The 21,749-nt window shown below is 50.0% G+C and overlaps 1 protein-coding gene across 4 annotated transcripts in view; it reads left to right on the top strand.

The window, feature by feature from the left end:
• Positions 1-21,749, top strand: part of EXTL3 (exostosin like glycosyltransferase 3) — a 109,871-nt gene that overhangs the window by 22,421 nt on the left and 65,701 nt on the right. For 3 of the 4 annotated variants that reach the window (XM_082757715.1, XM_082757714.1, XM_082757713.1), the window contains exon 2: positions 10,087-10,153. The gene's annotated coding sequence lies outside the window, so the exon portion shown is untranslated. Of the gene's footprint in view, positions 1-10,086; positions 10,154-18,695; positions 18,771-21,749 lie in introns of those variants that run through there. The other variant, XM_082757716.1, reaches the window with a different exon arrangement.

Raw genomic sequence — 21,749 nt, 5'->3', positions numbered from 1 at the left:
GTGCCTCGGGATGAAATCTGCACGCGTCTTTTTGGCGTTTCTATTCCGGGCAGGAGGAAATCACATCCCAGCTCTGCTCCGTGGGCACGCGGTGGGATCGTGTTGGCGGCGAGCGGAGCCTGCGCGGCGCGGGGCTGCTGCCTGGGAAAGGTTGGCATGGGGAGGGCTGGAGCTTGTGACGAGAGGAGCTGCCAAGCGAGCGGGGGAGCCTCGGAGCCGAGAGCGGAGCCGAAATTCGCAGAGCAGTGGCGTGAGCTGCTCCCTGCATTTCTCTGAAGGGCTCGGGGAAGTCTAAGCAGAGCTGGCTCGCACTCAATAGGGAAACTTGCAAGGTTCTGCACGTCAAGAGGCCGAAATCCTGTGCTATCAGCCAAGTAATAACATCAAAGCCACGATGTGTAAGCAGCAGGTGGGCAGGAGACAGGGCAATGTAATCCTTTTCTTCCTCATTTAGAGGGAAGCTGCCGGCCGGAGATAACATGAAGGACAGGCGCCCACCGCCTCCCAGAAATGCGCCGAGCATCTAATAACGTAAGGCAGCCAACAGCGAACACCGTCCTCAGATTATTCATAAAGATAGCAGTCCCACAGCAGATGGTTTATAAAAAAAAACAGCACAAAGCTTTAAAAAAACAACCCCAAACCGACCATGCGTTGTTTTGGTAAGATATTCCTTTCCTTAGGCGTCTCCCCTGGGAAGAGCTCGGTAAATGAATCCGCCGCACCTTGATTTTCATCTGGGGCTTGAGGAGGAGCCAGCGATGGGCAAAGCAGCCCAGAGATGGCTCTGTTGGGAGGCTGCCACTAATTACCGTGGCGTCGGGCAATTAGCTGGTGTTCAGCGAGTTCTCCAACGAAAACAAGGACGCGGAGGAAGGGAGGAGCTGTCGCTGCAATGGTCTTGAGAGGAAGAATTGAAGCTCCACGTGGTGGATTTTTTGCTGCTCCTACACGGATTGGGACACGGCGCCGTGCTGGTGGAGCAGCTGGGATTTAAGGCACCCCAGGAGCTTGGCTATTTATTTTTTTTCCACCTCCTGCCCGTGCAACAGGTCCCTGCTTCGTGGGAAACCCCCGAATCGGTACCCTCAGCCACGTGGTGTTGCTGTGAATCTCCGAGCTGGTAACAAAACCCAAGATTTAATGCTAATAGGGATAAAAAGGTTGCAAACTCCTGCCTTTGCTTCCTCACACTTGCCCCCAGGGTCTGCCGGCTTTGTTTTTGCTCCGTGGCAGTGATGAATAAATAGCACCAGGGCTCCTGAAGGTGTCTCAGGGGTGCAGTTAGTTAGGAGCTGGAGCTGGCAGGTAGCTCAGGGCTTTGTACACAAGCTGATTTTTCTCCTTCAGGAGCCAGACTGCTCTCCCTCCCCAAATATCTTTAAAAAAATACGAGGGCGATCTTGATTAGAAAGGCTGAGCCACGCAATTAACTTCTTCCTTGACGAAGGAGCTGTCAGGGAAATGTTTTTACATCGTTTGTGTTCCTGAGCTCGCTTTCGGGGTGGAGTTACTCTTGCAGCAAGGCCCAGAGCATCTTTGGGAGCCGTTTCCTAATCCAAACTGCTCCTGTTCTTTCTCTGTTTGCTTTTTCTTTCCTCTTTTAGGCCCGGGGGGAGGTTGCTGGGCACCCTTCCCTGCCTTTTCTCCCCATCAGCTTGCTGTCTCCATTACCCTGCTGCAGGATATTCCTGTCTCCAGCCTAACCTGGCTCTCCGAAGACCTGAGATGCGAGCGCTGGCGGTTCCAGAGGAGGAGACCACTCGTTTGGGAGGATTTCTGTATTTTTGACGTCCGATGTGCTGAGTTTTGCTGCCCCGAGGCCGTGCGGGATGGCTGCCTGGTAGGAACCGGCCTGTTTCTGTTTCCCAAAAGCCCAAAGAAGAGGCAGAGCGGGGAGGAGCTGGGTCTGCTCCTCCTTTTTTCCCTGCTGAAGGGGATCACAGGGGCACCTTTTGGAGGGCAGCACCCAGGTCTGCTTGGCCCCTTTTTCCTAACAGGGAAAAGAAGAAAAGAAGAAAATGCCCCATTTTGAAGGCAAAGGGACGTGGTGGAAAGGTACTTCTTTTCATTGCCTGCCTTCTTATCCCGAGGCCTCCTTGCTCCAACTTCTGCTCTTCTGTGAGGAGAAGTGAAATGAATGAGCTGTTATTTCCCCTACATGGCAAGGAATGTCTTCGTTCTGGTTTCACAGCAGATGAGCTCTGCTTTGGGAGCTGCCTCCTGCAGAAGGAGAGGGAGAAGAAGAGGAAAGGAGCCGTGCCGCAGCCTCCCCGCTTCCAAACACGGCTTTGGTGGTTCCCTGCTGCCCGTGCACTTATTGAACCGCCTGCCTGATCCTTGATCTTGTTCCTTGATGCGCGGAATAACCAGAGCTCTGAAGATGCTCCAACAGATTGGAAAAAAAAAAAAAGGCACGTGTTGCTTCCAGGATTGCATTTCACTAATTGTTTGCAGTGACCTTTTGGAGTCTCAAAGTGGAAATTTGTTTGCTTCACTGAGTCCCAGAGCAGCTCCTGGCTCTCTGCGTATAGGACAGAATGGAGTTTTTTTGTTATTTTTGTTATTTATTTCTTTTTTAATCACGTTCTGACAGCAAAGTCCTTTCCTCCCTGTTCGTTGCAGCTCTGGCTATTTCAAAGAGCAAGCTGTCTTTAACAGCGCTTCCGCAGATGGCGTTTTCTGAAATGTTTTTTGTTCTCATGGGGATGTTTTTCTTGGAGCCCAAATTGCTTGTTCATTATTCTAAATATTGCTTTTTAACTTTTTTTTTTCAACCTACGGAGAAAATTCTCGCTTCGTTCTTGAACGTCTAAAGCCAGGACGATGAAAGGGCTCTGGGTCTTTGTCACCGTTTTTTGCACACTGCTGGCCTTAACTTTGGCAAAAGTGGGCTTTTCATCCTCAAATCTGCCTGGATAGACCTGGAAGTGCTCTGAATTTCCTGCTAAACTCCAGATAAAAGTCTGACACTGCTGGAACTCGCAGTTTAGGTGTGAGCTTCCTTGCTTGCAGGGCTCCTGAGAAGGGTTTGCTGCACCCCCTTCGTTTTGTTGAGCCTCTTAGGAATAAATGATGCTCCTCAAGCTGTGAACACGAGAACAGTTTAGCTTGGAAAAAAAAATAATCCCCTGCAAACAGACAATGCCTCAGCTCTGCGTTTAAACAGAAGCTAATTTGGCATGGGGTGAGCTGGGCTAAATCCATCAGGGGGTTAAATCTGTCGGGCTTTTAATTCCCAGATTAGAATCTGGGAATTTAGTGGTAGGTGTTTGTCCTCCCTGCTGCTTTTGGGTCTCCTTTCCCCGTTTTGTTCCCAGCCTGTTTGTTTTCCTCGTGTCTGGCCTCTCCTCTCCCACAATTAAGAACTAAACAAGGAACATCTCCTGTTCACACATAGTTCATATTTCATTTTATTCTTCATGTTCACCCTTCTCTGCTGGTGGCAGCCCTGACCCGAGCAGTTCTTCGGGTCCTCTCCATCAGGAGGAGACTTCTGTGGCTGCTTGTTGAAGAGGGAAGCTTCATCAACTCTTTTTTTTTCCTCCCATCTCCCTGTGATGCTCTGCTCGCTGGAACTTTTCAACGCCGACACAATCAGGGGTCGCCCTATTTCTTCGCTCTGTCATCAACCAACGTGACATTTTGGGTGGCTGCAGCAGTTTTTATTCCTCGTGCCTGTGCTGGCGCAGAACTCGGAGTCACGATGATGCTGAGCGTGGTCTGGGGATGTTTCTCTGGCAAGCAATCACTTGGGGAGAGAGATCACATCTGGGGAGAGATCACATCTGCGGAGAGCCCTTGCTGGCTCACAGCATCGATACCTGCTGGGCTGTGCTCGTTTTAAGCAACTGGAGTTTTGGAAGCTCATAAAAACTGCAGAAAGGGATGCGAAGCTGAGCCTGGCCTGCAGCTGATGGCTTCTTACTGATTTTTCCCCCGTGGTTTCTGTCAAAAACCAAGAGTAAGAGGAGCAGGAGAGTTCAGTTTGTGGTGAAACTGCCTGATGTGTTTTTAATTTTTATTTGTCATCCTCGCAGGCTCGGCTTCCTCCTGTTTCCATCACCTTCCCCCTCTTTGGCCTTATTGTCATAGATTTCCTCTTTCTCTGACTTTTTCCAGTTCTCTGCCAGCTGTGGAGCACCAGAGAAGGCAGCAGAAGGTCCTGCCCTTCCCTCACCCCTCTTTTGACAAGAGATACCCCATTAAAAGAGCCCTGTGGTTACCTGTGGGGCCAGCATTTATTCCCCAGACCCCAAGCAGCGTGTCCTGCTGCCTCACCCTTCGCTGCATCTCCTCGTGTGGGCGCGATGCGCTGAATTTAATAAAAACAAATAAATTGTGGTCCTTGCAAAGTCAAATATTGACTGATTTGGCTGAAATCCGTGGTGGAGGACCAGCTTGGCTTGCACGTGTGTGCAGGCAGCTTCGTTGTGGTTGGGTGGTAGGGAAATGGAGATGCTGCCTTGAACCCTTCTCAAGGGGAAGGAAGAGGAGCCCGAGGCTCCTGGTGGCAGTAAGGAAAGCGGGAGGTGGTTAGAAAACGTGTTATTTGAGGATCTGATTAAAAACTCTGACTAACGAATGAGGTCATGAGACAAAATCGGGGAGAAGCTGTTAATTGTGCATCATTAAGGATGTCTTGAAACGATCTCCCGTGCTCTGGTCCGCTGCCATGCCCCTGGGATGATCTCAATCTGTTGGAAGTGAGAGCCGAAAATAAAAAAAGAGGCTGGCTGGGGTTTCTGCAGAGATCAGCAGCACGGCGCAGGGATCTGCTGGCGTCGTTTCTTCCATGGCAGCTTCATTCTCCTGTCCTGCACGGGCAGCTCCAGGCGTTTTGGGATATCTCAGCCTCGTCCCTTGGCTTTTTTTTTTGTGTTTTTGGAGCCTCCGTGGGTCAGCACGTAATTGTCACGCTGAAATTGAATGCGATTAATTCTCTATTTAACTCAGGGAGGTCGTGGCATTAGGTTAGGAAATGTTTTGATAACCTTGAAGGTGTCATAAGCTGGAGGAGAGAGACTTTGTGGTCCCTCTCTCCTAGCTGTGGGGTGCATCATGTTGGGAAGTGATTGGATTGAGACCAACCAAATAAAAAATGTGAGCTGTAACCGTGGTTTGCTGTGTGCCACACCGTGTTTTTCACAGGGACAAGGGAGAGCAGAGATCACGGGAGAGTGAGGAAGTCCTGCAGGCACACCCTGACATCTTGGTTTGAAGAACTAAGAGCTAATGAACTCGTGGTATTAATCTTTCTGTATTTTTTTTAAGCAGTTAGGGTGAGGCCAGCATTGGAACAGGAGACAAAAGGAGCCTTCTTCCTCCTCAGAAGAAGGAAGGAGTGATGTGATCTCTGGATTCGATTCCCCCATTTGGCAGCAGGTCAGGGGTTGCAGCACATCTCTGGAGATTTAGGGGAGAGGCATGGTTTGGTGGTGCAAATATCCGTGAAGGAAACTGAAGGGCTTTTCCCCAACCCCCTGACCCTGGAGAAGCCAGCCAGTTGGTGCAGGTAGGATGGGGAGAAGTCTTGGTACCAAGGGGGATTTATCCCAAAACACCAACCACCAAAGCTTTTCCCAGTGATTTTTGTCTCCCTGGGCAGATTTTTTGTTTTCACTCTCTCACTTGAGCCTGGAGCACACAAAGCAAACCCTCCAAGCCCGTGAAGGGGGTTTTGTGGAGGAATAAAGCTTCTTGTCAGCCGCGGTGTTCAAACCCTTGGGAAACCGTGACCATTGTCTGGGCTATTATTGCTTCAGAAAAGCTTGGCGTTTCCTCATTCAGGGTCTTGCAAATCTGCTCCTGTGCTCTTAAAAATAACCCAGCGTGAGCCTGCGATCGGCAGCATTCAGAAGAAATTCTTCAGCCCTTTAAAAGTGAAGGGAGGGGAGCAAAGCCCTCCTCGAAATGCTTTTACTTGCTGGCAAAGAGGGACTGTGGCTACCCGGAGGAGGTGCGGTGGGGCTCAGCTCCCCTCCGATGAGGGTTTTTTAGCCCCCAGCAGGTTTGGGGTGCGGCCGTGGCCCTTTGGGGAGCACCCCCAGGCAGGTGGGTGCGTGGTTGCTTGCTGCTGGCGGCTGCATTTTGCTTTCTGGGGCTGTTTCGGGAAGGGTGACTTTTGCAGATCGAAATCCAGGCAGGGCAGTGCTCGGGGTGCTGCTCCTGCAGGCTCCCTGCTGGTTTTTTGGGGTGCTGCAGGATCTTTTGGGTGGCTGGCGGGGACAGAAACGGAGCCAGCAGACATCACACAGAGGGATTTTGGGAACCAGGAGGAGCAGGATGGGTGCTGCAGGCAGGGGCACGGTGAGCTGGGGGCTCTGCTCTTCATGCTGTGAGGTTATAACCCTGCACGGAAACCCTTGGACCGTTTTGCCAACCCATTTTTTTAGTCCCGTTTCATCAAGCGGTGCAGGCTGCGCTGCGGAAACATTCGGGACAGCAGCTGCTGCCCACGCAGGGCACCGAAATGTGTGTTTAGTGGTCGAGCAGCATGCTTGCTCGGGGCGTGCCGCCTCGTTTCGCTCCGCGCCAGTGTCCGCACGCAGCCTTAGCCGTGGTTTATCGGCGGGGAGGTATCGCTGAGGGTAGTAATTTGTGCTTCCTGCAAGCCAGAGGACGGGAATTACCGTTTGCAGGAGGTTTGGAAGGAAGCTGCCTTGTGGAGCTGCAGGTTGCTGGCGGGACGGAGGCCTCAGAGCTTGCTCCTCTCTTTAGTTTGTACCCGTGTGATTAACGAGGTCTGTATGGTAAGAATACAATCGCTTTTCTCCATTTTATTATTTATTTTTGCCACTAGTGTCTAAATATATCTAAGAAAAATGCAGACCGAGGCTCTTTAATGAGGCAATAAGTCGTTGCTGCTTCCCTTCTGAGGACAAAACCGCCTCACCCACTGGCTTGCTCTTTGTGCGGACTTCTTGCTTTGCATCCCCACGCATCCATCATAGCCTGAAGGCTGCCACAAAAGGCGGTGGGAAAAGCTCAAACGGGCTGTTTTGGTCTGCTTAAACCTGAACTCTTGTAAGGGAAACCCTCGGCTTTGGTGGGGCAGGCTGTGGGGTTGTGGTGATGGAAAGTGGGGAGAGAAAAGGAGTGCTGAGTAAGTTTAGATGTTACAGAACTTATACTGAAGAACAGGAGCTGCTGGGAAGCACTTCAGAAGTGGAAATAGTTCCAGATTTGTTCCTCCCCTTTGCCAGATTGAAGAATTAGGTGGTTTTGGGGGAGCTTCCACCACCTGCAGGACAATCCGTGTCGCCAGCATCTTGCCCCTCGTGCAGGGAGGATGTAGCGCGGCGGGAGGACAGGTATGTGGGGTCTGGTTTCGATCCTTTTGTCACGGGAGGAACCAGCTCTGCTGCAGGACCAGCTCTGGTTTTCAGGCACGTCGCTGCAGCAGCGTGCTGGGGTTGTGGTTTGACAGCCCGAGTCGGACTGCGAAATCAGATTAAATTTGCATGTGGTGGCTGCGTGTGAAACCCCGGGCGGCTGAGAGCTACGGTCACTGTGGGGCTGCACAGTGGGGGTTTTGGGGCTGCGAGGGCCTTTCCTTGAGATCTCGTGCCTCGATGTGGGTCTGTGTCCCACTGCTGAGAATCACAGAGCTTTAGGGGTTGGAAGGGACCTGCAGAGACCATCGGGTCCAACCCCCTGCCAAAGCAGTTCTCTAAAGCAGGCTGCCCAGGTAGGTGCCCAGATGGGCCTTAAATAGCTCCAGAGACCCCACAACCTCCCTGGGCAGCCTGTCCCAGTGCTCCAGCACCCTCACCATGAAGAAGTTCTTTCATGTGTTGGTGCGGAACTGCCTGGGCTCCATTTTGTGGCTGTTTCCCCTTGTCCTGTGTCCACAAACACTGAAAAGAGGTTGGCCAAATCCCTCTGCCTCCCACACTTCAGATATTTGTACACATTGCTGAGATCTCCTCTCAGTCTTCTCCAGGCTGAGCAGCCCCAGGTCTCTCTTCCTTTCCTCACAGGGAAGATGCTCCAGGCCCTTTGCGTGGCTGTGCTCAGACGCTCGCTGCACCAGGGCTTGGAGGAAGAGGAGGGAGCCTTAGCGAGTTGTGTTCAAGGCTTGAAAGCCAACATTTTATCTCAATCCATACAACAACAGCTCCGTGAGTAACTCTTTAACCCTGATGTCTAAACAGCTGTGGGAGGAGTCCACTGAGTCTCCAGAAATGAAAGAGTTTCTGGGGAAGGTAAGCAGGGTTGTGCTGTTGTAATGCCCTCTTCTGATGGGCAGTCAGACCCTCGTAATCAGATTTAGCCAGGCCACGCGTGACAAGTGGTGCTTTATTTAGCTCTTCACCTGTTTAATGAGTGTGTGTGCAGCCGTGTTAATGAGCTGCAGCCCTCTGAGGACGCCCCCCTCGGGGGTGGTGGTCCTGGTGCGGCTGGTGGCAGGCGGGGGCAGCCCCTCCGAGACCCACTCCTGCACGTTTCTGCGAGCTCGGCTCTCACATTTTTGGCCTCTGGTTTATTAATCCTCCGTGCATTCTGCTTAATTCGCAGCGCCGTTTCTAATAGGAGTTATTTTCAGGTCTGCCATTAATGCCCCCTTCTCGTCAGTGCCGACAAAGCGCCTTGCGTGCTGTGTTCTCCAGGTGGGTGTCGTGATTCAAGGGTTCTTCAGAAAGGCTTTTGTGCTGTGAGGATGGCTCTCCTTGTGCTGACAGCAGCTCTCTGCAGCTTGGTAAATAAATAAATAACAAATTCCCCTTGTATTAACACGGATGGGACAGAAGAGGAGAGCGCTCTTTGTTTTATTTGTTTTATATTATATTTACAGATATTACTGTGTAAATAATAGGGCTGCAAATGAGAACAGAGCTCTCCTTTGGTTTTTATCCACGTTCACCTTGAATTTTTATCCATGTTCAGGGTGAAAAAGCAGCGCGGGATCAGCAGGTCTCCTGCCCAAGAGGAGGGCCGTTCTCCCAAATGCGTGTGCTCCGTCTCAAGTTGTAAATTTTTGGTCTGTCCCAGAAAGCTCTGGGTTTTGCCATTTGATTGCAATTTGCATTTAGATTGGCTGCCCGAAGGGGAGTCGCCGGCGAGGCTGGCTCGAGCCTCGTGCAGATCCGCCTGCAAGTGGTGGCATTTACATAAAAACCATTAGCTCCGTTATTGATAAACATGAAAGGCATCCGTTTCGTTTAATTTCCTGATGAGGACTCTTTAATCTAAGCACGCAAGAAGGCTGCAGCAGTGCCGTTCCTGCCCCTCAGCCCCTCCTGCTCACCCCTTGTTGCTTCTCGGGATGGTTTCCTTGGGGTTTTTGGGGCTGGGAGAGGTGGAGTCCTCGCTTCCGATATCCTGAAGTAGCCAGTTGTCGTGCTGCACGGTAGGGAATTATTTAATGCCCCTCTTAAGAGGTGTCTCTTTAATTGAAGGGGGATTTAACGTGTCCCTGAAGCGCCATCGGTCTGCGTGCGGCGTGTGTTGACACATCTCGTGATGGGTTCTGCTTTCCTTTGCATCGTAACTCCATTCCGTAGGTAATTCCTTGCTTAATCAGAATGGGCTTCAGCACAAACCGAGTGGCTTCCCATGAAGGGGATAAGGTTAAAATTATAAACTTTAAGCCTATTAAAGGACCTCTCTTGGTGCGTGCAGGTTATGGCCATCTGAGCCGCCAGGACCATGCCTTAGGAAGGGAATTCCTGTCCTGGTGGCCACCAAGGAAGCCTTTGTAACATCCTGAGCCCGTGTAATGGTGACCAGTGTGCCTCAGGAGGAGGGATTCACCGTCCCTGTACTAACTGCTTTTGTGTAGCTGTTGGTGCTACTTTTATATCATTATCTTGCTTTACTCCTGGTTTGGATCAGGTCTGACCTTCTGAGAGCCTCTGGAGGCCACCAGTGCCACAGCTGAGTTCAGGCATTGCAGCGTCTCTTGGTTTAGGGCATTTCTGGTTTGGTTTAGGGTATTTCTTGTTTAGGACATGCTCCAACCTTTGCCAGCATTCTCATTTCTCAACCGTGGTGTTGGGGGTGTCTGTTCTGCTTCCTTCCCTTAGCAGGCTTCTTGAATTTGTCTCTTTGTCTCTACTTACAGCTTTTCTTCTTCCCTAATAGGATCCAGACAAATGAGCGGGGAGTCGGGCACGGAGGAGAGGCAGATTCTGCTTGATCACCCTTTGCAGTAAGTACCCTGACGTCTCGAGGATGAGATTTGCTGTGCTTAATATTGCCTTAAAACTGCCTTCACGGGGGAGCAGCACTAAATCTACATACTTTGACAACGCTTTCCTACAAATAGCAGCTCCCTTGGCTTTCCTCCTGTTTTGTTTCGAGGGAGGTGGAAGCTGACAGCTCCAGCTCCTTCCATCCGAAGGGGTAAATCTGCCCGCTTTAGTACGTGGTAAGGATGGCAGGCGTTTTCTGAAAGCGAGGGAGAAAATCCGTATTTCATGGGGAATTTTTACACATTAAAATATCTCGCACGCATGCTAATGGGCGGTAATAACGAGCCGGTGCTTTATGAGGTGTCTACAAACATTGTTCAACTTGCTACTGCGAGGGACTCGAGCTAATAAATCCCGGTTAATTGGAACACGTCGGCCCATCTGGTGTGGAGCCAGACTGAAACAGTTAACTGCAAGCCCCTGCAGGCTGAGGACACTCTGCTTTTGGGTACAAAATGCTGGCCCAGGCACAGCAGGTGAGTGTGGGAGCTGCTGTGATTGACCAAGAGGGCTGCACAATTAAATCCGCCGGAACAATCCTAGCAGGCGACTCCCCGAAGGATAACGTGGGATGATGAATTTTAAAAGCTGAAGGTGCTCGTTAACAAAAAGACAAGGAGGAAATCACACGCTTGGAAACCTGAGCGTGTCAGCAGGTTGGTTTCAATAAGTCCTGGGAGCGGGGCGGTCAATTCTGCTTCCTCCTGTGCAGGAAAGGGAAAAAAGAGGCTTTCTAATTTGTGGCTTCTTAACTTTTCCACCTCACATAGCATGGCATGCAAGATGTCCTTGGTTCAGGTGTTCTCTTCGTTGATTCAGCTCGTTTTACTTCTGGATCCAGGGCACTCTTTCTGCCCTGCTGCTGGGATGTGCCAAACACTGCGGTCGGGGCTGAATACTGAAACTGAAAGTAGCAGAGAGGTCGTGTGAAGAGCAGAGGCTGCTGCTATCGATCAGGGGTGCCATCGTGCCGTGGTCTGCATCGACAGATCTAATCCCAGTGTGTGTCTAGAGTCAGATCTGCTGACTGCAGGAGCTAAAATAAGTCAATACCATCGAACTCTCCTTCTCCTTGCATAGCTTAAGAAGAAACACGGAAAGTTGCAGCCTGACAGCTGTGCGATGTGCAGCGGGCCCCAGGGCTGCGTGGGCTTCCCTGAGGGCATCATTTGGCCTGCAGAGCATCTATTACGGCTGGTGTCTTGTGTGGCAGGCTCAGCATTGACCTTCAGAACCTGGTACACGTTTGTGGGCCTGATGGCTGGAAGAACAAACGTTGGAGACGAGGATTTGAGGTTTGGAGTTTGGGCTGAAGATTGTGATTAATGCAAAAGACTGTGCATGTGAATTTAGGTCAGTAGGAGACAGCTGAGCGAAGGGATCTTCTTGGCAGAGGGATGGAACAGAAAAGTGATAGAAACAAGGTCTGCCTGTGATTGCTGTAGAACAAAATGGAAAAATAACTGGTTTCAAGAGTCTTTAAGCCATTTTATACAAGACTGTAGCACTAAGCTGCTAAATGGGCTGGGGTTGGAATATAAAAATGCTTTCAACCCCAGCTAAGTACTGGGGGAGGCTGCGTTGCTGATCTTCCAGAAGAAGCCGTAGACTTCTGCTGGCTTTATTAGAAACTCAAACCCCAGCAAACAAACACCTGAGCCACGGGGAGGCCCGAGGTCTGTCCTGTCTCCAGCAGTGGCTGGTGGAAGTGGTCTTTATCTCGTTAATTTATTTAGCTGCAGTTTGAATTGTTTCTATGTTTGCCTCTTCCATGCTGTTCTGGGTTGTGTAGATCCCTGCTATGCCCCTTACCAGAGATCTCTTCCAGACAAAAGGACCCAAATCTAGTTGGACTGTCCTTGCAGGTGATGTTCCGTGTCTCTGACCATCCTCACTTCTCTTCTGCCCCCTCTCCTCGTGGCACTGACTTGTGGTCCTGGTGCACGTCTGGTTTTCCTCTCAAACCTTCTCCAAGTCCTACTCGTTAGTACCTTGAACGAGCCATTAGGTTTCTGAGGGCTCATCCTTTTGTTTCAGTTTGGTGTTTATCACCCTGGAAAAGAAGCCAGAAATCGTGTGTGTTCCACATAACGAGAAGCCATAGATTTTTTTTTTTTTTCTTCTTCTTCTAAAAAGCAGGAGTTTGTGTCTAATCTAAAGGCTTTATCAGAAAAGCTATGAATAAACCTGATGCATTCCAGCACACTGAGTCACTGGGACAATGTAGTATTTAACAAAGAGTCCTGACAGACATTGTGTGGCTTTGTGCTCGAGCTGTCAGCCAGGATATGAGCTGTATCTTTGTATCCTGCAGCAGTTTCGGGAAACTAAATGGCTGCTCGTGTGCGCTGCGTCTTCCAGATGGGGACAAGAAATGCTCTGGATGTTAAAGCTTCTCCTTCTGCTCCGTTGGTTGAGAGGTAAAACGATACCAGAAGAGTGAGTAGATACCAAAAGAGTGAGTAGTTTGTACTTAGATAAACATCAAATGGTGTCAACAAGCAGCTACTGATTTTGCAAGGGAGAGGCATGCCCCTCCGTCCCCTGTGCTTTGCACAAGTCTTCTTTATTTTGTCAGTCCTACACTCTAGTAGGACTAACAAGATAAACAGTAGGACTAACAAACTGCTAGATTCTACTTTTCCCTTCCAAAAAGTAGAACTGAAACACAGCAAAATTCAAACTAATGCCTGGGGTTTTAGTCGCAGGTCTGCAGATTGCCACGGCGCGCCTGGGGCCGAGCCAGCTCTGTGGTTTTGTCTCTCTCTGCCCTGACTCACGGCCCTGGCTTTTGTGCTGCCCGAAGGTGAATCACAGCTCCCACAAGCGTGGTTAAAGCCTTGCCCTGTGGTCGGCCTGAGAAACCTGCTCCTCAGTTCAGCCAGGGAAACATTTGGGTGGTTTTCTCCCTCAGCACGGAGCCAGAGCTCTGCGGACGATGGGAGTGGTGTTGCCCTGCCTTCTCCCAGCCCCACGGCTCTTCCTGCCATCGGGGATTTCTTCTTTCCCCTCTGCTGCCTCCCCCAACGCTCCTCTTCATGTCTACTTTTACAACCAAGGAGCCCAAGCAGTTGTTCAGGCTTGTCTGTGCTCTGCTGGTGGCTTTTTTAAGAGAAGCCCTAGGGATCGGCTTCCCTCACCAGCCCCTTGTTTCATAGGGTTTACACCCACGCCGATTACCATTCGTAACCCTATTCGGGATATCCCGGGGATGAACTGTTGCCCTGAGGTTTTTCCATTCTTTCCTTGCCCTCTTTCTATATACGGCTCTTTCTCGGCCTTCTTTTTACATGTGCTCACACGAAGCTGCACCCAGCCGGCCTGCCAGCCCGCAGGCAACCTACACTAACAATTTCAGCTATAGTTTATCAAGATAGGAAATCGAGAAGTAATTTTAATATGGTTGGGATCAGAACAGCCACGTTGGCTGCTTCTCCTGGTGGTTTTGATGCTCGTTTTGGCTAGGGCAGGGTATAAATGCTCCAGACATCGGTCCCTCTCTGAACGAGGGATCAGCTCCTCCTGGGCAGCACTGGAACAGTTTATTTTTTCTCTTCTGGTGCATGGACTGAATAATATCCTGCTCTGCCCAGGGAAATCCCTTGTTTTGGAGAACCTCCATGGAGGGGATGCTTCATCTGACTTGGAGCAAGGTTTGGGGACCTCGCTGGGATGCAGCGATGCTCGGAAGGCGCTGTGCTCTCCGTGGGGAGCTCCGAGAAGCCAACCAGCACCCAGGGGGCTTTTTCTTTTAATGCAGCCATTGAAATCTGGACTGGAGGCTGCGTGGGACAATGCTGTAATGGCAGAGCTGTAACAGGCAGCCTTTGTGACCCAGTACAAAGCCAGCAGTATTTGCTGAGTGCTCCCGCTTGCTGAGCCTGTGGTATCAGCCCGGGTTCTGTTCCCCTCCCTTCCCCTCCAAGAATTGGATCATACTTAGGTAGAACAAGTCACTGTTTGTGCGTTTGCTTCCTTTCTGCTCCCAGTTCTCGTTGAATCCCATGGTGTGGGTCAGAGGAAGAGAGCTCAAGCGAGGCTGAAATCAGCACGTTGCGTACGAGGTCCTCCATAACGCGGTGGTGCAGGTCTGCAGCCCTCCATCCGTCTTGTCCACGGGTTGGTAGCTTTTTTTCAGCATTGAATCTCAAGGTTCAACCCTCTTGGGCTGTGGCTCCACCGTTCCCCTGCTGCTTTCTCCAGGTTGTTTCCTGGGTTCATTCCTGAACCATCCCTGGGAAGATCGGCTTCATGTTATTTGCAGGATGAGTTAGAAGAGCTGGATTAAGTGAATCTGTGTGATGCCGTAGGACCTTCCCTGCAAACTAAAGGCTATCTTGGCTCTAGCCTGCACCCTGGCCAGGTAAATAATTCCAAATTACATCCAGATTTGCCAAAAGGATGTTGTGTATGGATAAGTTGAAGGATGGCATTGGAAGAATGAGCTTAGCAACGCGGGGATCAGCCAGCTTTCTGTTTAATACCCTCTGGCTTTTCCCGTTTTCTCCCGAGTGCAATTTCATTCATTTACCCAAACGGGGGTAGCGGGAGCTCGTTGTGGTGGAAGTCATTTCTCTGTATCGACCTTGGCACCTGGGACCAGAACAGTGGCGCAGGCTCTTAACGAGAAGACCCCAGGGGCCCGAGCCTGAGGACAGCTTATAACTTGCTGGTGATAGGAAAATGTTGCAGTGATTATTTACCATAATAAAGCTGTTTGAGAGCGGTTAAAAAAGTGTTAAAGGGACTCTCCGGGAGGTTTGCATTACTATAGTAACGATTAGGGAGCAGGGAACAAGTTAAGTAATGTTTGCCAGTCGCGCTAATTTGCTTCTGCGAGTAAAATCTGCAGACAGCTGGAGGTAAACACTCTCTAGATAGCCTCGGCCTCGCTAAAAGATTGAGCAGTGAAATTTCAGTTTGGAAATTTACCTCATCTCGTGTTGTCAGACGAAGCTTTTCCTCCACTGGAGGTTTAGAGAAATTTTTTGTCCCCCTGGGGAGAAAATCATGGGAAGCAGGAGTGAAATCCTCCTCGTTTTCGTGTGAGCCAGGAAGTTTCCGGTGCGACAGGGTCACGGAAGGCCCCGATATGAAAAGGATTTACTTTGTGGGGTTGTTCTGTCATCACTCAGCAGGGATTGGGAAGAAAATACAACCCAATGTTTGTGTTTGAGGTTGTGAAGTCCTCTCCAAGAGGCAGAGCTCTTACTTCAGCAGCAACTGCTCTGACAAGGAGAGGATGCTCGCGACTCCATCGTGCTGGTATTGATGGAGCAGCTGCTGCTTAAACAACTTGTTTCTCCCTCCTTCATTCCTTCCTCCTCCTGCTGCAAATCAAAGGAAGAAGAGTGGGAATCGATGTTATCTTCTGAAAATAATAGCGAGGTTTTTGCATTTTTCCCTTCTGAAAGCGTTCTTGACACGTGCCTCCTGTACTCGGTAAGGCTCAGACCCGCTGCTGGTGATGCTGATGACTGCAAAACACTCGTTTCTTGCAGCCCCTTCTGCTGACACCCCATGAGCTAAAATCCAAGGCCAGCCTTTTTGCGGGAAGTACAAGCCTGGAGGTCACGGGCATCTCGCTGCGGGGATGATGCTTGAAGTTTTAGAAGAGGAGATGTTGGTGCAGAGACACCTCGCTGTGGGAGGTACTGAGCAGAAGAGGTTTCCCTTCAGCTCCTACGAGCAGGCTTCAGCCTGGACCTGTTTTAGAGAGGGGAACCTACCTGGAAACTTGAATCTTTTAGGATAATCTCCGAAGAGCCAGGTTATTGTCGTGCCTGCTGGTATTTCCACTTCTAAAAGCAGGGGCAGGCTGTGGGAGGCTGGTGCGAAGTCAGCTGGATCTGGAACGAGCTCGGGGGTGTTGCACGGTGCCTCAACCCTCCCTACAAGCATCTGGGGTGGCTGCAGCTCGGGGTGGTTCGGGTCTTAGAGGTGTAGTTTGGGTCTTAGAAGTCACAGGAACTGCCAAAGATGAACTCACTGCTGCACTGAAGCTGCCCCGAAGGCAAGGAGGAGGCACTGCTCCCCTTCCCCTCCCGCCCTGTGTATGGAGCTGCCGGGATGCTCTCCCTCCTCCTGCCCATCCAGATGCCGTCTTCCCCCGTGGACAAGGTTCAGCGTCCTTTTAATTCTGCCTGCCTTTTAATTCTGCCTCGAGAGCTCACCGTGAGGCCTCGCGGAGCTGCCGCCTTTGAGGAGGAAAAGAAACCTCCGGTTCAGGTCCCCCGGGAGCTCATTTACGCTGATGCTCCAGGGTTTGCCAGTCAAGTGTGTCTTTGTTTCTCGACGCTTTTGCCTCGGCCATGTCAGGGTGTGATGGTTTGTCAGCTCTGCTGCTGGCTCTAAGCACAGCTCCGAGTCCTTTGCAGGATGGGAGCTGCCAAAATATTTGGCCTGAAAGCGAACATTTCAGCCTTTCCGGTCGGAGCTGGGGTTTGTTGATCTTTCTCAGCAGTTCTGGAATCTTTCAACCCTTAACCTTTAGGCTAAAAGCTTTTTATTCTTCTTATTAGTTTATTTTATCAGCGATGCTAGCAGGAGTTTATGAAGTGTGTGGGAACGGCGACCAACTTCACCCTTGCCATCCCTGATAGATGCCACTAGGGTATTGTTGTCTGATGTTGGACTTGATTTCAATACAGGAAGAAATTCCTGAATATTTAAAGAAGGGTGTTGTAACTACGTTATTTTTCAAGCCATAATTAGGCAGAAAATTAAAAAAAGGGGCAGAATTTGGCCACTATCTATTGAATTCTGAGTTTTGCATAATAGCCAGAATTGGAGGGTTTCTGTGTCTGCCTTCATGCGCTCCAGAAACTTCATAAAATGGAGCAAAACCCAAATGGGAAAAGCTTTGGAAAGGTGTGTTGGGAATCTCAGAACAGCAGGGGGTAGAGAGAAATACCAACAGCCACATCTTCTGCCCTCGCAGCCCAGGAGTTGTGTTCAGAGGGGTTTTCCCCCTTGCAGAAGAGGTGGAAACTCATGGAAGGAGGCAGGGAAGCTGCTGGCGTCGTGGCATCTCCTGCACGAAGGGAGAGCCGTGGTTTTTTTTTCCTCCTGGTCGTTTTATTCAGAGTGAGCATTCCCATTAGATCGTATGCATGTGAAAAGGACTTGGCTGCTGTCTGAGGTGGACAATAAGTGGATAAACCGAGAGCAGCAGCATTTATAGCCTGTGAAGTGACTCTTCAGAGCTTTAAGGAGCGGTGACCCAAGCGCGGGGAAGTCATGGGTAGGTTTTTCTTTCCCCTTTCCTCCCGGACCTGTGATCATTCCCTCCCTGGACAACCTGTCCCTCACCATCCTTAATTTTGTCTCAGCTTTTGTCTGCGCTCAAAAACGGAACTGCTGCAACAATAATTGGTGGCTGCTCCTCTAGGGGTGGTGATAGGAAAGCGGGTGTAAGAACCCGTTAGAAACGGGGTAAGTGGTGCGTGGGGCAAGCCCTAAAAAGCAGTGCTGCTGCACATCGTAAAGTCAAGCCACCTCTCCTGGAAATAGCTGCGTTTGCTTGCAGCCACCTTGCTTCATAAAAAAGAAAAAAAAGAAGTGCAGAGGGTTGTGGGCAGATCGCTTACGCAGCATATGCTCCGTGATGTTCTCTGTGCCAGGGCCAACTTGGAGAGGAAGAAAAAAAAAAGTTGTGCTGTTTTTTTTGCTGGATGTTGTTGGATCCTTCGCGGAGCTCACTGGCAGCAAAGCCTTCCCTCCCCAGGGATCTCTCCAGAGGCATTAGGCTCGGTGAAGGATGATCTGGAAGGATCTGCCTGTAAGAAGCTGCTGCTTCTCCTAAATGTGAAACGTTTCCTGGGCACAGGAGCTGTGAAAGGGGCCCCGGCAGCCACCCCTGAGCAGCTGCAGAGTGGTAACAGGAGTGCTTGGGATGCTGAAGGGCAGGCAGGAAGGTTAGGAAATATTACTGAAGCATTTACTGCCTGTGAACGTGTAATGCAGGCACCATAGAGGGGAAAAAATCCTTTAATTCAAAGGGCGGTGTCAATCCCCCAAAGGAAAACGGTGTTGTGAGGCCGTACAAAATAGCAGCTGGGAGTTAGGAGAAGGCTGCCAGCCTACTTCTGAAGTTTGGGTGGGAAAAGGGGGTGAGTTAAACAGCTGGTGGGCTCCTTCTGGAACAGTTTGATGCTTTTGACAGAGGGCTTTGAGCTGTTGTACCTGGTCCTGAGCTGTCCCGTGCTTTTTTAATGCTGTATTTCGAGGGAGAAACCTTTCCTGAGTGTAACCTTGGGCAAGGTTTTAAAAGAAAACAAACAAGTGAAATGGGAAGCGATAAAGAGCTGGCAGTCACGCAACTATGGATTTGTGTGGGAAGGCCAAAAATGTGCTCTGCCTCTTATCGGAAGGGGTGAAATAACGTGGCCTGGCCCCTGCCTGCAGCGGGGAACCCACCCCTTCAACCTTCATCCTCCTGCAGCCTGCGGTGCTGGGACTCAGCACAGGTAAGAAGAGTTCTCCTCGGTGCTGTGTCCTCCGAGGGCAGTGCAAGTCCAAAACCAGACCAAAAGCCACCAGAGTTTGTCAGGAGGAGCCCAGAACATCAGCCAGGTAGGGTCGGTGCGGTGCATTAAAACAGCACTTCTCATCTGGAACTGCCTGGATTCGGAGGTGTCATCGAGATGAAGTGTGCTGCAAATGCATTTGTTTCTGCAGGAAATGATCTGAGTGTAATGATCACACTTAAAAATGTTTCTGTATCTGCCTGGCCCTGTGCATCCTTAATTTAATTAGAAGCCAAGGGCAGAGGTGAAATTTCGAGCCAAAAAATGTGGACTTTATCGCTAAATGCAGTCGAGATGTGTTATTTTAACCCCTCTGTTGCCTCCATCGTGGTTGAGCAGGTTGGAGAAGCAGCTGTGAGCAGCAAAGGAAGCGACTGGCTGCGTGGGAAGAGCCTGGGCTGGAGCTGGCACACGAGGCAGGGTGAAGAGAGAGCTCCTGGGAGACCCCACAAGGGCAGGGGGTCAGCGAAGGGGTAACTAAATGCAGTGGCAAACATCTTGCTGCCTACACCCCAAAACTTTGCTGGTGTCTCCTGGCAGTGCCAGCTTACATCAGCACACAAACACGGGGATTGCACAACGAGGTAGCTGCTTCCTTGGCTGAGTTTCAGGTTTATTTAGGTCTTACTTGCCTCAGCCTTGGATCAGCAGAGAGAAATTCGCAGTGCCCCACACCGCTGGCCACTAAGGTGACTTCAGTGGTGGCCCCGGTGTGCTGCAGCCTGGTTTTGCAAACCATGCCCCGTGCAAGCTCCCAGGAAAGGCCACGGAGGCAGAAGATTAGTGTAGGGAAAGCTTTCCAGCTCCTGGTCTGTGTGCTGCTTGCAGCCCTGGCTGGCCCAGGTGGCTGGTGAAGGGGTTGGGGAGCAGCTGTAGTCGTGATGGGCAGCTTGAAAATGTCCTCACCTCTTATGCTGTAGGAAAAAATGGCTGCAATGATGTTGAATTTGGGGAAAATAGTCTGAGCTGTGAGACTAGATGGTTTGAATAGTAGTTTGTATCCCATAACCCCTATTTCTTGGCAAGTATTTTAGGCCAAAAAATGCTTTAGCTCTGTACTCAGGATATAGGAAACTGGTGGACCTCTGATTGCTCCTGAGTTGGCATGTCCAGGGGAGCTGAGACATTGGCTGCATGTGGTTTTGCTTGTTTTTTTTCCATTTGGTTTTGCTGTACCAAGTGCAGGAGCTGTGTTTGTCCAGCTTCAAGGTGGGGAAGGACAAACCTCCTTCTCTTCCAAGGTCCTCCTTCCACGTTCAGCAGTAGGGCAGAAGGGGATCTTCATCAAAATCCATGTTAGAGAAGAAATTAAAACGAGAACAAGGTTTTAAACTATCTATTTTACACCGTGTTCACATCCAAGCTTCTCCTGGGCTGTGCATCTGTCGGAATGACGTTTTTCAGAAGTTGTAGATTTTTCTGCCTTTTGCTGTCTTAAATCTTTGGCTGTGCTCCACTTACTCTTAGGTTCCCTTTCCAATTACACCATTAGATGTATTTCCATATGAAATCCATGCATAATCAGCTGCCTTAAGGGCATCTTTAAACGGGAGAAAACTCCAAATCTGCTTATTCTCATGGTAAGATCTCAGGCATTGTGGGTTTTGGCCTTTTTGGTCACACTTGTGTGTTTATACATATTCTTCCTGCCCTTCCAGATGTTCTCAGCTACCCTTTACAGATCCAACACGCTGACCCTACACAAAATTTTCCATGTAATTTTGGCAAATAATTGACTGCTTTTTTTTGGGGGGGATGAGATCTTTCCTGCAGTAGAAAGCAGCAGTAAATCTGCCCCACTGGTGCCTCATATTCCTCGTGCCTCTTCTGCTTTTTTGGTAAATATTTCACTGCCCCTTTTATTTCCACCGGTTCTCCCTGCTGTAAGGCAGCAGGTTGGAATACATTTACACTAATAGTATTTTATTTTATCACGTTGGAGAGTGCTGCACTTGTATCCGTATATAGAACAGGAAGCTTGTTGGGAACGGCAGCAGTAGTTGCTGATGGCTGGGCATAAAGCTATTCCGAAACACTTCTGTGTGCTGATATAATGTCTAATTAGAGGGAGGATGGATGAAACCTGGTTGTTACTGGATTCGCAGGCGCTTGCCTCGGGCTCGGTGAGGAGGAACTGAGCCAAAGCTGAGGACTCCAGTCCCTAATTGGAGCATCGCGTGGGGGAGATGCTGGAAATATTTCTCCTCTTACAGCAGAAGAGAGCTGGTGTTACAGCAGGCAGATCGCTGGGGGTAACGAGGATGGGTTTTTCCCTGCCTGCAGTGGAGCTCTTGAAGTGGCAGCTTGTTAGCTGAACGTGGGTGAGTGGCCCGGGAGCACGGGACATTGCGCAGGTTTGTGACATTACAGGGCAGGCATCTATAAAGTGGTTTTGAAAAGCAGCAGTCCCACAAGGAACAACTGAAATGGGGAAGATATTTCACAGCCTGAAGCTCAGTCAGTCTCAGAATGACCTGTGATGAAGAAGAAAACCAGAGGAAGAGCAGATGTTTTTTTTTAGTTCATTTTTTTGCTACTTATAAAGGGACGGCGGTGTTTTAAAGCGTTTTGCAGTGCTCGTATTCACTTCTGCTGTTGATTTTCATAGCCAGAGCTGGCTTGCTTTTCCTCTAAAGTCGAGATTTCTGTCGTGGCAGTAGGCAGAGGGAAAGAAAAGGTAGCTGCTCTGTCCTGGCCGTGCACTGGGGACAACTCCTGGGCTGGAAAGGTTAATTTGTGCTTTAATGCCGTGTGTATCTGTGGGGCACTTCATAAGTAGAAAGAGTAGATACCTTATGCTGAAAGTGCCAGAGACAGTCATTCCTCTGTGCAAAACAAGGATAAATACTTCTTGATCCGCCAAAGGGGGCTGTGTGGGTTTAATTAACGTTTGCAAAGTGCTTGCGGATAGCATCTTTCATCTGAGAATCTAAAGGCGAAATATATTCTAGGCATTCTCACTCAGCTTTGCAATTATTCCTCCAGCTGTCGTGAGCTGTGCCAACAAAAACTACTCTCCTGTCAT

The sequence above is a fragment of the Aythya marila genome (assembly GCF_965140915.1).
Source record: "Aythya marila genome assembly, chromosome: 3".
NCBI classification, from domain to species: Eukaryota; Metazoa; Chordata; class Aves; order Anseriformes; family Anatidae; genus Aythya; species Aythya marila.
Note: the sequence above shows the minus strand (reverse complement) of the source record. Positions and strands in the feature narration are given on the sequence as shown.